Here is a 17,505-nt window from a genome sequence, read left to right as displayed (position 1 = left end):
GGAGATAGAAGAAGGTGGACTGGAGTTTTTTTTATGGATCATTGCTGATGAAGTTAATCTGATCAGGAGCACAGGGGTGAGAGAAAATGTCTTTTAGAAGTGTAATACTTTGGAACTTGCAGTGTTGTTTGGAGGCACTTCAGTCTAGTAGCAAAAATAAGTGAAATAAACTTATGCAAGCACTTGCTTTTAGACAAAACTCCTGTACTGCAGAGATAATAAGAGTGGCTGTTTATTTAGGTAACCTTTTTATTTCCATTCCCCCCACCCACATGTATTTACTGTCGTGGCTTGGTAGGTTGTATTATGTTTAGACTACAGAGTTCCAGGGAAAAGGGACCTGTGTTCTCTCCTTCCCTGCAAAGCTTTGTGCCTTGCTATGACACTGAAATAACAGAAAAGATGACTCAGAGACTTGATAGCTTTTGCTGTAGTGCAATGAATTAAATGAGGGAAAAATCAAACAATGTAAAAATAACTTCTTGTGTGTTCTTGCACTTTAAAACAGTTTCTCTTCTCAAGCTTTCTACAATAACTTATTAACTATTAGTGGAAATTGCTGTATTTGAGTGACACTGACGGCTTAAAATAAACTGTCAAGAGAAGGCAAGAAATTCAGTGTGAGTGTATAAAGCTAATCTTGTACAACATCTTGAGATATCTCTTTAAAAATGTGTATACTTAGTTAAATGGCATGAAATAACCATTACTCTATGGTTAAATGGCTTCAAATTTAAAAAGCACTGGCCTAAATAGGCTTTGAGTTAACCTGTATTTTATTGAACTGTTCTAGAAGTGTCTCTTGCTCCAATAGCTGTGATTTTATGTGCTACTAAACACTGAGAATTGGTTAAATCTATTATCCTGACAAAACAACTCCATCTGAGAGGTCTGGACCTGATTCAATGTGAAACAATTGTTGAACTTGATCTCCCAGACTTTGAGGTGTTTCTTTTGATGATCTGCATTATCCCTTTCCTGTGGATCCAAGGGCTGAGCCCTTCCCTGCTCTGGGATGACTCTGTTCCACATCACCTGCAGCAAATTCCACTCTTGACTCCCTCTGCCTACAACTTTTGGAAGCACAGTTGAGGACATTGCTAAATGCCACAATCCCCGGGCCCTTGGAAAAAAATAAATAGTATTAAATAATCAATATAGTCATTTGCTCTTCAAAACTTTGCAAACCTGTGTAACCCTAATGCTGTGTTAATAGCTAGCAGCAGAAATAAATAATTTAAAATAGGGCTAGTTACAGTTTTTCTTCATATCAGGCAAAATCTGAACCCATGGATTATTTATCTGCTAGTGGTGCAACTCTTTATTCCTGCATCCCCTTCAGAAGGGCAGGTGAGGAAACTCTCCTCACCTGTAGCAATACTTGTGCTGGTTTGGAAGCTTCCAGAAGCACAGATCATGGATCACCTGGATTTTGTGAATGGGACCTATTTATGGGGCAATTGATTTCTTCTGGAAACAAACATATGGGCTTGAGTCGCTGTCTATGGAAGTGAAAACTGGTTTTATTTGTAAAGGATAAATTTGAGCAGTGCCATAAACTCCAGGAGTAAGAAGTTTTCACTTTATGGGGAGCAAAAATAAGGAAGCTATTGCTGCCAGGACAGCAGGAATAAGGTTTTTTGGCTGACCCCTGCCCACCCCCAAATTACCTGCCCACACTTTGAGGTTGGCAGTGGTGATTCCGACTGTGCTGCCCTAATTATTCCAAGTCCTGGCTGCAAATTGCCTCCTACCTGCAGCACAGCTGTAAGAACAGTGACCTGCTGCCCCAAAATCAAGAACAAGGGTTTGAGATCCTTTCATGTTGACCTTCTGTTGCTCTGGAGAGATACATCAAGCCAGACCTTGTGGTCCAGCCTTCCTGAGCCCTTCCAGTATTGTAGCCTTGATTCCTCTGAAGGAAATTGGGTTACTAGAAACATAAAATTGTGGAAAAAAACACACACTCACTCCAAAAAAAAAAAAGGTGAGATGTGGGAGATTGTTTCATTAACTTTTTAAGAGTTCCTGTTCTCTCCATATCTTGCCTTCTAAAAATAAATGTAAATTGTGCATATCATTTGTGTTGAGCACCTGAATGGAAGCACTTTGGTGTGCCTGTTTTTAAAGATCACAGAGAGAAGGCTTTCCAACTTCAAAATCACCACTTCCATTCATTAATGTAAATATATAAAACTTATATCCATTTTTCCAGTTCCTCCCTTTTCCTTTGTGTTTTATCTTCTGTCATCTTTAGCCTGGAATTCAGAGGTGAATGTTAAACATAATTTCAGTGACCTGCTGGACCATGGCAGAGCAACTGTGCCAGTTTTAAACAGTAGAATTGGGTCAGGCTGAGTTAGTTTCCTTGAATTCTGCTATAGTTTTAGATTGTTATGTATCTTCCATAAAACACATAACCAGCAGTATCAATTACTGCTACTCACTTTCATATTTTCTTCTTAAATTTCGGTTAAATTGAAGGTCTTTCTGTTCATCTCATTTCTGCTGGAAAAATCCTGCAAAAAAAAAAAATAGCAGGGAATATAGTCCCACCCCTCCTGGATTCTCCAGTTTAGAGAAGCAGCTGTGCATTAAAAGTGGGAACAGTAGGCATGGAACAGACCTTTAATGCTGAAAGAATCATTGCTCTGTCAGTTCAAATGGCTGGATTTAATTACAACTGCCTGCTTTTTGTTAAAATAAACTGATGACTTTTTCTAATATGTAATTCATCTTGTTGATAAACCATCTCAAGGGTTCTTCTTTTTTTTTTTTTTTTTTTTTTTTCCATTTGCTTAATTTTACTGCCCTCAAATTTGTGTTTATAGACAGTAGGGATTATAAAATATTTAATGCATGAGTGAGAGGTGTGAATGTTTATAGAATATTTATTAGGTGACATTAAAAGATATTCTTTGTTAGTGTCTGTCTTCAATCACAGCCACAAAAGTTTCATTTTTCTAAGGGGAATAATGAGCACTGAGAGAGTCTTGCTGTCACATTCCTTTGGGAGGACATGGATGTACAGCAAGAGCAAATCCACTCCTGTGCTGAAGTGAAGAAGCACCACGTGAAATTCCAGGATTAAGGGCTGGAGGGTCTTTTAATCTGCATCTGTCCGTGCCAGGATGAACCTGAACATTCCCATGATTTTTATTTTATTTTATTTAAATTCATATGGTATCTTGGTGAAGGTTATTGCATGCTTTTGGGAATTACAAAACTTTTCTCATGAACTTACAGAAAAGTTTCTTCTGCTGAGGTATTGAGTCCCAAAGCCAGTTGCTTCTTCCTGTAATCACAGCTGGTTTATAGTTTAAATATTATTTAATTAGTGTTATTTAAGATTTAGTTACATAAGAGAATCTTGTCTTTGTCCATGTAAGAACTGGACCATCCTTGTTTATCTGATACAGTCCTATTTGTTGGATATTGAAAAAAAAAAAAAAAGAATTTAAATAAGAGCATGAATCATTTTTCCTTGTAGATGAGTTTTTGCTGCTGGAACATGTCACTGTTGAAGTTCCTACCAGTGGTCTTCTTGAGAAGAATCAGCATAAAAGCCCATAGAGAGGGTTAACATACCTTATTGATAATAATGTAATTTTCCAGCAGCTTTAGTAAGTTTGCTTATCACAGATTTCTCAAATAAACCATTAATTTGGGAGAACCTTCCCCTGGGCTGTGCTTGACAGATCCCCACTGCAGATTGAGCCAGGAGCAGAATACTGCAAGTACAGCATGTCTTGGCAATCAATAACTTTTCAGCTATGACAATATTGACACCTCATGCTAAAAGTTGGGTGTATTTAAGGATGATTTTGGGACAGCGAGTCTGGGTGTAACAAAGGAGGCCTTGTCATCCTGCATCAGAGAATGCCATCCAAAAAATGTCTTTATGGTGGTTCAGGACTGGATGTGTTGGTGCCAGGACAAAAAAAGGCGACTCGAAGTCCCCACACAGGGCTGCCATTAAATCAAGATTATTAAAGCAGTATCAGTGGCAAGGGGAAATATCCAAGTGGTGCCAGTTCTCCCAGTGGGGGAGTTTATGCACTGATCCTAAAGCAGCTGCCAAAGCTGCCTCTGGTACCTGACAGCTGGAGGGAACGTCTAAGATAAATATCCACTTAAGTAGTTAGAGAATAGTAAGGAGTGGTGCAAAGGAGAGAGGAGTAGATGGCCAGAGGGATGGGAGTGTGGCAGGAAAAGAACTGCTGAAGAAAATGAAATGAACTTGGAGTGACTGTAAATGACAAGTGTGGGATTTCAGATGTGCTGGCTGTCATATCCCATTTTTCTCCAAGACACGCTTGGTGTTGGCTGTGCTGGCTTCATCCTGTTCCCACTGAGGACTGGCTCTCAAGATAAACATTTCTATTATTGCCATAATATACCTAGTAACTAGGAAAGTCAGCATTTTCTAGGAAGCTTTACTTAAATAATAATTCTTGGTAGTTTTTTCTGTAATCAGCCTCCTGTGCTTGCTTCCATGGATTTGTTAACTAGTGCTGGATAAATTAGTTTGATCACAAGGATTTTATTTTGAAGTTCTCCTTGTGATCTTTTTACCTAAAATCTAATCTTTAATCTTAATTCATAAAGGGACTGTTGTAAACCTTTGCATTTTCCCTCATCACTCTCATTTAGAATATGGAAAATCTTTCCCCAGCAGTGAGCAGAGGTGAAACTTCCAACCTTCCATCTTAAAAAAAAGTAGAAGATGTGGTTTTACAGGAGGGAAGTCTTTTTATCTGGTAAGAAACTGTGAGATATTCACCTCCAACTCAGATGTTCAAAGCTGGTCTGTGCCACTAAAGCAAGTGGAGCCAGTTTGGCAGGAATCAAAGAAAATATTACAGAAGCATCTTCCCAAATGCAAGACACTTAATCTCAATAGGATGAAAAAGTAGATTAATTTCAATTATATTCTTGTTCCTATTGCCAGTATTCAGAATGAGATTAAGGCACACTGATGGGATTTTGTGGGCAAGATCCCTTGTTTGTAAATGATTTTTTTTTTTTTTTAAACTGGATGAACAAGAATTTATAGTGCTGTCAGTCTGTCACTTTTAATAGCATGTTATTCATTTATGAGCTTAAAATAAAATCAGGCCAATAAAGCTCAAATGGAATGTGGATACTGTGAGGGAGGTGTTTATTATGCAACAGAATTAAAGGCATCGTTAAAGGGAAAATAAAGAATAAACTGCTTTAAAACTTCTCAGCTCAAACTTAGTATTAGTTCAGTAAGCATTAGTTGTCCACCAGAAGAGATTGTTTGCTTTTTCAAAAATCAGGGAACTCTTCCAAATTATACATTTCAGGATAGATTATGTAACAAGATGAAAGAGCTTTAGGTAGTTTTCAAGTGTCTTGCACAACGTCTGGTATATCTTTTATCACTTGAGCAGAAAAAGAAGTAGGATCTAGGGAATTCTTTAGGAAGACTGGGAAAAATCTGACTTTAGGTGTCATTTTTTTCAGCTTCAGATATGACATAAATGTCTTGTTTACTCTTAGCATTGAATCTACAACTGCAATACCTTTAAGGTCATGTTGTCTGAGGAAAAGAATCCACGGTCTTCAATGTTTTCTACAACACCGAGATAAATAGACTGCAAAGTTGTATGTAAAAACAGTGGATTAAAAAAGCAGGTCATTTTAGTAAATTGAAAGTTTTATCTAAAATGATGGTTCCAAAATGGATTACAGGATTCTACATAAACCCTTAAATGACTGTGGAAAAGAAGTCAGATTCATAATATTTTGCAACTTTTTCCTCTTTGCCCTTCAGTGCAGTCAGAGAAACATCCTCATCTGTGCGTGTGAAGCACAGAGTAATTTACTTGTCATCAGTCAAGGTCAGAAAAAAATCTCCTTTGTTTAACAGCTCATAAATCTCTTTTCCCCCCCACTGGAGTTGTGTTTTCAAGGTAAGCTGCAGCTGGTAGAGAAGAAAAACCTCAAACCAACAAGCTGGTGTTGCTCTGTGGAGCTATTTGAGATTAATACATGTCCTACAGTGTATGTTTTAAGTGCTGAGTGTATCCTGCAGGAATCTGGCCACCAATATTTAAATGTCAGGTGCTTTTTGTGCCAAATCCCTGACAGTTTTCAACAGTATCCTGTTTAATATATCACTTTGTGTTGGTACTGGAAAGCTGCAATGAACTCATTTAAATATTTTTTCTATAGGCTGCCTGCCTTGGGTAATGTTTGTTTTCAGTGCTTAGCTGTGCCCTCTGTTTCATTTACATTTAAAATGAAATTATTATGCACAGTTAACTGGCAAAAGTTGAGTGTTTGAATGGATTAAAAGAAATAATGACAAATTAGATTTTAAATCACAGGGAATTTCAGCTTCCAATCCTATAAATTCCACATATGTAGTTTATTATATTCCTGGAGACAAATGCATTTAACATGCTGACAAGTTCAATTTTCTTACAGCTTTATTACACAAATCACTTATCACAAGGAAAAAATGTCAAATGCCTCCTGCTCTAAAGCATGAGCTTGGCTTTGGAGCAAAATGACAAGGGAATTAGTAGAAGAATCCAGTGTTTGGGTTTGATGTGGCACCAGCAAAGCTGCAGCTACTTTTGTCCCTCCCTCAGTTTGTCACTTGCCCATCATTCCGTGCAATCTCTCTCTGCTCAGTTGTTTAGAATTCCCTGTGACGGTTGTATCCCAAAATATGGAAGCTGTTTTTCTGGATTTTTCTTCTCCATTGATACCTTTAAGAAATTTGCCTTAATAACCATCTGTCAAATGTAACAAGAAAAACTCACAGATGTGCCAGGGTTCCATGAAATACGTTGTCTCACACATGGCTGATGTGACTTGTCTGGTGACTCCAAGTTCAGAAAATACTTAATATTTTCTGGGAGTGAATATCCCAAAGTTGTTAGTCCAGACTGAATGGTGGATTAGCTCTGGAATAACCATTTGCCAGAGTTGGTTGGGTTCGCTGTGCTGCTGTAAATTGATTTTCAGCTTTGGTGGGAGTTCAGAGGGATTTACTGTTATCCCAGTGATGTCTGTGATCCCTTGTTGTGTGACACTCAGCTATCAGGCAGCTCTGGACTGTGTGTAGCCTGCTCAGAGTGGTAGGACTCAAACTGTGTTGCCAAATGTTTTCCACTAGCAGATGTTTGTCGACTTAAGTATCTCCTGCTTTGTTGTTTTGCTATTTTAATATGACAGATAAACCAGCACCTACCTGAAGTGGGTAGAAGCAAAAAAACCACACAAATTCGATGGGAGCTCTAAATTTCACTTGAAAAAATCTGATCTGGTTTTCCCAGAATCACAGAATGGCTTGTGTTGGAAGGGACCTTAAGCTCATCTCATCCCACCCCCTGCCCTGGGCAGTTGTGTTTAACTGTGTGGTTACAGAAATATCCAAATACACTTATTTTTATTTCAATTTAGGGAAACTGGATTTTTTATTTTTTACTGGGTTTTTAGGCCTTCTTTCTTCTTTATAATATGGATTAACATTTTATAATCTACTGAAAAAAGTAATGAAAACCAAATTGAAGATCAGATTTCCCCCCCATACCAGCTTTTTAAGGACCCAACTTTTGTACCCTTCTAAGTGAGACTCATTTTCAGATGTGTGATGCTTTGCACGTGTGCATTGTAATGGCAGTCTCAGATGTTGCTGAGCTCTTTGTAAGAGTGATTAAGGAGATATTAGAAGTCCAAATTGCAGAGAATTATGTGTCCTTTGATCCAGACACTGGCTCCCCCAGGTAAGTTGCCTTCAGAAGCAAGTGTTTGTTGTTCAGATTTGCCAGCAGCAAGAGCAGCCAGAACAGAGGCTCAAATGCATCTTAATTGTCATGATTACTCTCTCCTGATTTAGGAAACACTTGTTCCCAGCTCTGTTCTATTAAATGTGGCAGAGAGACATCTTACAAGTGCTTTAAAAAATAAAAGGAGGGCTGTTGCTGGATTTCATGTCCCCATTTTGGATCTTTCATGAGTGACGCTTGAAAGAGGAGGCTACTGAGGGTAGGTAGTTAAAATGTGCATTTGCAGCTACAAGTGTGTTTGAAACTCTCTCATCTCTGACTTGTATGAGGCAGCAGAAGGCAGCCTTACTTGAGGCACTGGATGCCTGAGATATGAACCAGGGGAGTTCCAGGGAAGAGTAAAACTGCTCTGAACTTCAGCCTTTCCTTTGAACACCTCTCATCTTACAGAAAGGGATGAAAATTTTAACATCCTGGTTCCCTTCAAATGTCACCATTAGAATCTCCAGAGGGGTCCCTTTTGCTCACTTTGGAGCTTTGGGGACCTGTTCTAGATACAAAGATTTTATTGATGATAATTTTCAGACAACTTCTCCCAGCTTTTATCTCCCCTCTCACTCTCTCCTGCCTTTTAGATCCCACTTGCAGGAGAAGAAAGTGAGTATGTTCAAGCCCTGAACAGGCCTGATTTGCCTCTTGGTGGTGCAGACCCAGAGCTGTTTCGGGGCTACTTAGGGAATGTGGGGGTAGATCCTTGGCAGGCAGATCCACATCCATGACCAGCCTCAAGAATATTCAGCAACCTCCACTCAACTCCATGTCTTGCAAATATGTGGACTCGGTAGGAACCTGGTGACTGATGAATCTCCAAAGATAGGAAGTGGCTGAGGATTGAAGCCAGCTGAATGATCCATCTTGTTTTCTCCCAGTGCTTAAATTAGTTTTCTAGGGCAAACTTTTACCTTTCCATGTTCTAAAATTGTATCATATTTATGTAGTAATTCCTAATTATTTTTTCATGTTTGCTTTATTATGATGGTTCCAATTCTCTTTTTCACAGTTAATACCAAGGGTCTAATCATCAAGCACTGCATAAATACAAAAAGTGACATGAAAATAGTGAGATTCATCATGTCTTTGTATACAGTAAAAGCACAAACTACATGATCAAGAAGCTGTTTGTAATCCATCAATGTTGTGTTTGTCAGCTGTTTCCAGGGAAAATTGTTCCTTTTTTCCTCTAGTGTCACCTTTCTAAACTGTTGTAGCCTTGATGTTTCTGACTTTTCCTTTCTTGGTTATACTGTCAAATATTTATCCCCCATTTTTTACCCTTTTTGTTTTAATTGCTTTGTCCTTAGCATGTATTTCAGAAAGGATCTTGAAATGCTTCCCCATAAACTGACCTTTCTGAGCAGTGGCAGGCAGAGTGTTTTCTTTGATGTACTCTAACCTGATAATCCAACTGCCCAAGATGGGTTGAAAATGAAATCTTGGCCCCAAAACTGAATTGCTACTTTAAAATACACATGAACAGGTCCGAGGTTCAGCTTGGAATATCACAGAAACACAACCAGGAGGATTTTCTCGTGTTCTTTATTTTACTCCTCCCACCTCCTTATCTTCAGACATTAATCTGTGATTTTATAGGTCACAAACACTGATGGTAACTCAGTGCCAGAGGGACTGGCCACGTGCTGGAGAGAACTGTGAGCCTTTGGCTTCTGCTTTTCTTCAAATCATGGCAAAATGGACAATGACTTCAGATCCAAAATTCCCAACACAGTCTGTTACAACGTTGGTGGCACCAGCCTTTAGGGTTTGCATTGACTTTCTCTTTCTCTCTTCCTAACCCTTAAGAGGGTAATAAGTCAGAATTTGTTTCAGAATTTAGTCCACTGGCCCAAAGACTGTTTGTTTGTTCGTTCTTGTTCAATGTGTTGCTGTGAATTTGAAACTTGGGAATTGATGGAACCGTTTATTTAAAAAAAATTAATTCTCAAGGACCTTAAAGCACTTCTTGATTTTTCTGTATGTGTTTTTACCTGTTATTTCAATATCCATAAACCACTGTTGCCTCACAGAAACTGGGAAATGAATGTTCTCATGGACTGGGATCCATTAGAGTAGAAGTAGATGTTAGGAAGCAAAGGAAGGACACTTGTCTCCCTCATTTCTTATTCATAGTGGGAAAATGGAGTAAAAGCTTTAAATATCAATTGGCTTTTCCAAAGATGGAATTTGCTGTCACTCATTCCCAGCAGAACACACAGGGCACTGGAGAATTGTACAAGTACAGCTGGACTGTGATTTCCAGTCACTGATAGAAGAATTTGTCTTTAAAGGAAAAGAATCAGACTCTGGATCAGCTGATTGGCAACTTGCTTAATGTTTTACCTGCTTAACTCCATTATTAGGGAAAAGATCCCTTGCAGTGTCTATTGATTTGTCCAAACAATCAATAAATGAAACATCTAATTTAAAAAAATCCATTTGTAGGGCACACAGCAATTTAATTAATTGTAGTTAAGAGCAAATTGGGATTGATTAGTGCTCATTGTTACTTACTCAGTTGTTATTTGTTACTTTCTTTGTTGTTATTATTCAGTAGTATTGTTGAAAAATAAAAAATTGGACAAGACTTTGTTTTTTCCATCACTGCAAGAGTAGAAATCGTTTCCAATGAGATTCATGTCAATACATGAAGTCAGCAACTCTCTTTAGCATTTCTATAAAGTTTCAAAAGCAGTATTTTTGAGAGTCATGTATACAAAATTTGGATATAGGGGGGTTTTTTTAATAGTTTAAATGTGTTTAATCACTGTGCAGGTACAAGGGAAAGAATACAGGAAGTCTAAGAATGACAAGTATTTAATAATTGTCCATGTGCTCCTACATTATAATGTACATTACAGGAGCATGTTAAGTCTAGATTTTCAAAGTTTCACTCAATGTAGTGAGAACTTTACTTGGCATGAATTTGATGCTTTGAAGAACACTTTTTCCCCCCAAATTTCCACACGCTTTTCTGAGTAGCAAAGGCAGCTTCTGATAAAAATGCTCTTCTTTCCAACAGCCTTCAAGAGTTCTCTACTGGTTTCTTTCCTGTGCTTGTAACTATAACTGACACTGAAAACCCCATCCTGAAGTGGGGACTGAAATGGAAACTGTAATTATTTCATTAGTTAGAATGACTCTTCAAGCTAAATCCGAGTTGACTTTTACTTACACAATCTGTCTCCTCCATAAAAGAAGGATATCCCTTCAAACTGGACCCCCAGTTTTCTATAAATTTGATTTAAATTATTTTTCGATGAATAATAACACAGAAGACTATCAGGTGGTCTTCATATCTTTATATTACAGCATTGTTTTATCTTACTCTGCACTGAGATTCCAATTTGAGTATTTCCTTGGTCATTTCCAGCAGTACAACCCTGGGGTGGGAAAATTGTGGGCGTTGTTGTTCTGTGTAGGGATTGATTGAATACAAGAATAAACAGCAGCTGCAAGATATGGAATTATTCCTTAGTGGGAGGGAAAGATTCTCAAATTCTCATTTCTTGTGGAATATAGAAGCATGACAAAGAATTCTAGAAAATAGCCAAGTGTAAACCCAGGTGCTGAAAGGTCTAAACTCTGCTGAGCTGCTGCAGGTGTAGAAGGTGCCATCCTAATTCAGGGGTTGCTGGAGCAATATTTGGGACAGAACAGAAGTGAAGTGGGTGAGAAGAGGCCTCTCATATCTCCTTTTCTAAATTCCATGACATGATAGAAAGATGTAAAGGCTGCACTTCCCTGTGTGTCTTTATAATTTATAATTACAAACACAATTTAAACAAATTGTGATATTATTTGCTTTACCATAAAGCTAAAATTATATACTGCTTTGATTCCAGAGTAAATTATTTATTCAGACTTGGATTTCAAGCATGGACTGTTCCAGCAGTCTTGATATGACACTGCCTTTAAAAGATACGTACTGTCTTTAGTGATTTGTGTTTTAATGTGCTTTAAATACTCATCACTATAATTTATATGAATATATACTTGGTTAGTTTTCTTTTCAAGCTGAGATAAAAATGCATTAGACTTAGTGAGTCCTTATTCACATCTCTGATGATGAAGCATCAATCTATTCCCTTCAGCTTTCACAGCTAATAAATGCTCAGCAGCGTAGGTCAAGTATTAAATCTCAGTTTCAGATTCCTGCAGCTTAAGTACAGATTTGTGTGGTTGTTTTACTACCCTGTTACACTATTTTGATGTTGTCATTATTTGATAATAGCAGCTTTAGCAGGTGTATTTTTGCATAACTTGAATTCTGAGAAGTGGGGGAAGGAGCAGAGATTTTCAGTGCCTGTTTTAATAGACATCTGTACACAGATGCTGGAAAAACACAACTCAGCAAATAGCTGCTCAAGCAAGGTGCTGTAAAATTACTGTATTTAAAATAAGAATTCTCTACAGCATGTACAGATAAAAGAAAAAAGAAAGAAGGATTGATAAATACCTCAATATGTCAGTGTTTGGTCTGAGCTGGTGTTGATTGGCAAATGTCACCTGTAAAACTGCACATCTGAGAGGGAATTTGGAGGGAAGGAGTGAAGCAGTGGATATTCCATGGGGTGCCTGTCAGAGACATGGTTATTTGGCTACAATGGGGCATCTGAGGTCAGTGTCTGACACTTGCCCCACCTGCAGTTCCATTGGGAAGAGTTAAGTAAATCTCCCTTTTAAAATGTGTGATGAGGGACTTGGCACCTCTCCTTGGAGGGGTTTTAAGGGAACCAAAGAACCTGTCCACTTAAAAACTAAGAATTTTAACTGCATGAGATAATTGACCTATAAATTAATACCTATTCAGGACTGATTTTTCTCCAGCAGCACAGGGAGCAGAGTTTGTTCATATTCACTGTCAACAAGTGAAATTCTGCAAAGTAAAACTACTTTAATGTCCATTGCAATGCAGGATGGATACATTTCATCATGATGAGAAAGAGGTCGTGCTTGAAAATAGTTCTGTTTTCCACAGTCATACTTTCAAAATTGATTTCTTTTACTCCTGGATCCCACCTGTAGAGGATCTCCAAGAATACAGCTTTTAATGTTGGTTTTCAGTTCTCATCACTGATTTGGATAACAAAAGCCAACTTTTTTTTTTTAAGGGGAGTAAGATGGTTTATTTTTTTTCTATCTGTAGATTCTTGGATCAAGGTATAAATGTTTCTTAACAGTAATCCTGTTTGGCATTTTGAAACATGCTGGTGATAGAAAAGTATTAGTATTTAGTATTTTTCTTTTAGCTGAACTTTTTTTTCATAGGACTTTTCTCCCTGGATGTTGTTGAATTGGGTAGGAAAGAATTATAGTTCTTAATAGAGAAAAATGTTAAAATTGCTTCTGTAAAAAGTATAAAATTAATCTAAATATGTGTGACAGTCAATTTCATTACTTCTGTATGAGGTAAAAATGATAAGAGGTATAAAATGGATAAGTACTTTCTAAATGCTAAAATTATCAGTTCTAGGGAGTGAACAGGGCTTAGAAATTGATAAGAAAGTATTTCCACATAAGTCACATCCAGTAGGAATTTTGGAGGCTTGAAAAAAATTAGGTATTTGTATCTTCTATATAAAAGATAACAATTATGGAATAAAAGGAAATAAATGTGATAGAAACACGACAATTTGCAATGAGCAGAAATGTGGACAGTGATGTCAGCTGGAGGTAGGGCTTTATTTACTCTGATGTTGTGGCAATCAAAAATTTACACCTTGAGAATTGTTGCATGATTTATTTCTTACTTGATGTCATGATAGTCCCTAAAATTAAGGTTTCATTTTTGGTTCATTTTCAGTGGTACTTTGATAGAATTTTGTGGAATTCAAGTGATGCAGTGTTCAAGTTCAGGATTTCTGTTACTAAGTCCTTGGACCAGTAAACCCTTGTCAATAATCAAGAGTTACTAAAAAAAAATAATAAAAGGGAGAAACTTGGAGTTGGATGGAAAATATACAAAATAAAGCTTTTAATTTAACACCTCCTCCTTTTCCACTTAGTTGCTGATGCTTTTTAAACAATGAAATTGCTGATTTTACAATGTCTTTAAAAGATATTAAAGACAGGCATGAGCTGTTCCTTCTGGGGAACAATTCAGGTGGGTTTGGAGCTCTTGTCATGAAAAGCTGGCAATGTTACAATATATTAGAAACCAAGGCAAGACAAAATTGGGAAGGAGAGAAGAGGTTTGAATCACAGCTCACTCTTACTTTCTTTCTCATCCTGGGGCAGGGAACAGAGGAAAGACTTTTTTGATTTTCTGGTATCTCGTTTCTGCTGCATTTACCAGATGGAACACATGGATAAACACTCACGTGGGGATATTTTTCCTCCTGTGCACTCAAATCCACCCCCCTGGAGGGTGAAAATGCAGCAGCTGTTCCTCCCTGTGTTGCTACAGGATCGTTTCAGAGCACAGACAGTCCTGGGGAATATATTGTGGCATTCAGGGACATTGCTCATACCATCTCTGCACAAAAAGTAGGCAGTTCTTTTTCAGAATTAGCTGTGTTTGAATACATTTTTATAGCTACCTCTCAAATTATTCAGGTATAATACTGAGCTTTTCAAAGTACTTATTTTCTTTATGGAAATCTTCACTAATTTCAAGTAGACAAAGCTTTTTATTGAAATATGACAGAAGTATGATAGAATGATATTTACTGAGTTATCCATTTTATCATGTGCTGAGTGAGTTTAATTCTTCCCACGGTCCCTTCACTGCAATCCTGACCCTCCCAGAAGACTGAGCTCTTTGGCAATATTAAAAAGTCTCACCTTTGTCTCCTAAACCATCTCCTTTGCCCTTTCCCTCCAGTCTTCAAACACTTTGACACTGACTGGAGGAATGGGAGGGAAACATCCTTGAGCTCAATCAGGGGTGAATGTGTCTGAGAGGATGTTTTACTGAGGTCAGGATAAGGAAGAGGGTTGATAGCCACAGGCAAGGAGGGCTGTGGTGAGAGTGTTTCCATGAACAAAAAGCAGGATGGGCACTGTTTAACTTGATGTGAAACCTTTGCCTCCAAGGGAAGATGAAATATGATTGTGGAAGAGCATCTGAGATGATTTTTAGCTATCAGCTGTCTGGTCTGAGTGTCCCACTGACCTTTCAAACTCAAATGTAATGTTTCTTGGGCTTATTTTGTATGATAAAAGATGAAGGGGTTTATCCTACAGTGTGCTGAGCCTTCCTGGTTTCCATTGGGCTTGCCTGGATTTCACCAAGTACCTCTCTACTGAATTTTTTTTTTCTTTCCTGTTGTCCTCTGTATTATCTGAGGGAAATGCTGCTTTTCCTACTGTAATAGAAGCACTTTGATTGCAGGGTGGTTGAACTGGGAGCTCCCCTTGTGGGGATCTCCTGGGACATCACCTCTCCTGCCTGTCAAGGGAGGTAGGAGTGAGGTGGAGTCAGTGAGTTCTACCCCCCTCAATCTGCTTTAAATCAGTCTGGTTTAAATCAGTCAGCCTGGGTTAAATCAGAGTATCAGCCTGGTCCTGCTGCTCCAGCAGCTTGAAGGCTTCTCCCAGAGTTTTGGAACTCTCCTTCTGAAATAATCCAAGTTCCCCCATCCTGCTATAGCTGCTCCTGAGACCCTCAGCTCTGGCAACTGCCCTGGGCTAAGCCCTGGGTCTGGTTCATCTGGAAAAGCTAAATAGTAAAACTCTGGAAAATTTAGCTGTTCAAACCATCCAGCAAAGACCAGTGGGAATCCCTAGAGGGGGAATCAAGATGGAATATGTAGCTAATTACGTTGTTCAGAGAGAGATTTAATTGAACTATAAGGCTGGAGGTGATTAAAAAATTTCTCTGAGTTTTCAACTTGGGTGAGTATTCTGTGAGCAGATTAATTTTTTTTTTTTATTTTTGGAGGAAGAAGTGATTTTCATAGAAAATCAGTAATGCACTGAAGATGTGCCAGGAGAGACAAAGTCAGATGAGTTACCAACAGGCTGGAATGCAAAAACCAGTATTGCTCCTCAAGCCAAGGCACTGGGGTTTTGGAAGAGATCAGAAGTGGTGAAAAAGCAAGTTTATTAATTGAGTATGAATCCTAGTTTAACATATGTGGACTTTCAAAAGGGGGCTGCCACTCAAAAATCTGTTTTTCCTGATGTTACTGTTTTCCCAGAAACAGTCAGAGTCTGACTCAACATCTAAGTTGTTTGTAATGGTCATGTATAGAATGAATTCCTTCTGTGGACTTTCAGGATTCAGGGTTTTGGAATAAGCAGCTCCTTAACTGAGTTTTAGGCATTGACTTATGGGTTTGATATGAAATATATTATCTAAAACTCCAGTGTTTTCTAGGAAGAATTATTGAACAGTTCTGGTTTTTAAAAAAGTAACAAAACACCCTCCCCAAAATTTTTTGGTAAAAACTTTGAAGAAAAAAGAAATGAAAAGGTAATTGAGAATTTTAAAACCTTTGAACAGTTGGAAAGGCCATTAGCCATGGGATAAATTTGCTAAAATAACCCATCCTCACCAGGAAAAGCCTGAGAGCTTTTGTCAGTGTTCAGCTTCACAGAAATCTTGCCCAGAATAAAGGCTGTGGTGCTAAAATTAAAATTCACTTGACAATAGAGAACATTGAAGGCACTTTCTTCTTTGCAGGTATTTCACTTTGCACATGAGTTCCCTGTGTGCATTTGAGGCACAGAATTGTACTAATTGTGCTGCACATCCGTGTAACAGCTGGGGACAGGCTTGGGGCCTCCTCTATTTCAACCCTTATATCTTAATTACTTCCCAGATAAATACGAGGTTTAATTTGGAACTTCCTGAGCATCCAGCCATGGACTCTGTGTTTGCATCTGCACACGTGGTTTGGTACTCAGATGTTGCTTAATGAAGTTTTCACAACTGAAACATTTTGAAGAAGGATTCCTTTCCCCCGTTGCTCTGGGACTTAGAGATCTCACACGTTTTGGGATGTGGAGGTGGAATGTTGGGTGGAATTTGATTTTTTTTTTTATATTTGTGGTGTTGGCTCTGGGAGAGTGAATAGGAAATCAGCAGATAATTTACTCAGTTCTGTTTAGTGCACTGGTGTTACCAGAGAATAAATCCTGCCAGTGCTTTGTTTTTCCATAAAATGAATTTTGCCAAGTGCCCAGAAATATGCCTCAAACTTTGACCTTCCATTTGTAGGCAAAGGTAGAGAACAGCAATAGAGATAAAAATGAGATGGTGACTTTGAGCAACGTGACAAGAGGTTATAAATCTTAGGACTGGCCTTGTGCTGCACAGAGGATTGCAGTGTTAATTAAAAAGTTTTGGAGTGGCTCTCCAAGTGATCCAATGGCTCTTACAGCTCTTGTACAGAGGGATATTTACCTGGGAAGCCCAGTCAGTCCGTCCTGTGCCTGAATGAACTCTGGCTAAGGCAGAGTGTTCTGTGACCTGAACATATATATATATAACCAGGGACTCTTAGGGATGTGTAATTCCAATTTATTTAAGGCCAACAGAGAGGGGACCCAGCACCTTGTGACACCCTGTCCTGCCCTCTGAGGTGCTGCCTCACCACAGCAAAACACTCACAAAAGCCTTGAAAAACCACTGGGAGCTTGACTGTGTAATCTTTATTTTGGGGCATTTAGTGGTGATGGAGAAGCCCTAAATTTTTACTCCTGCTCCCTTGGGTGTTAATGGATTTTGTGGCACAGT

Source organism: Pseudopipra pipra, chromosome 17 (genome assembly GCF_036250125.1).
Source record: "Pseudopipra pipra isolate bDixPip1 chromosome 17, bDixPip1.hap1, whole genome shotgun sequence".
Classification (NCBI taxonomy): Eukaryota; Metazoa; Chordata; class Aves; order Passeriformes; family Pipridae; genus Pseudopipra; species Pseudopipra pipra.
This window is presented reverse-complemented; position numbering follows the sequence as displayed.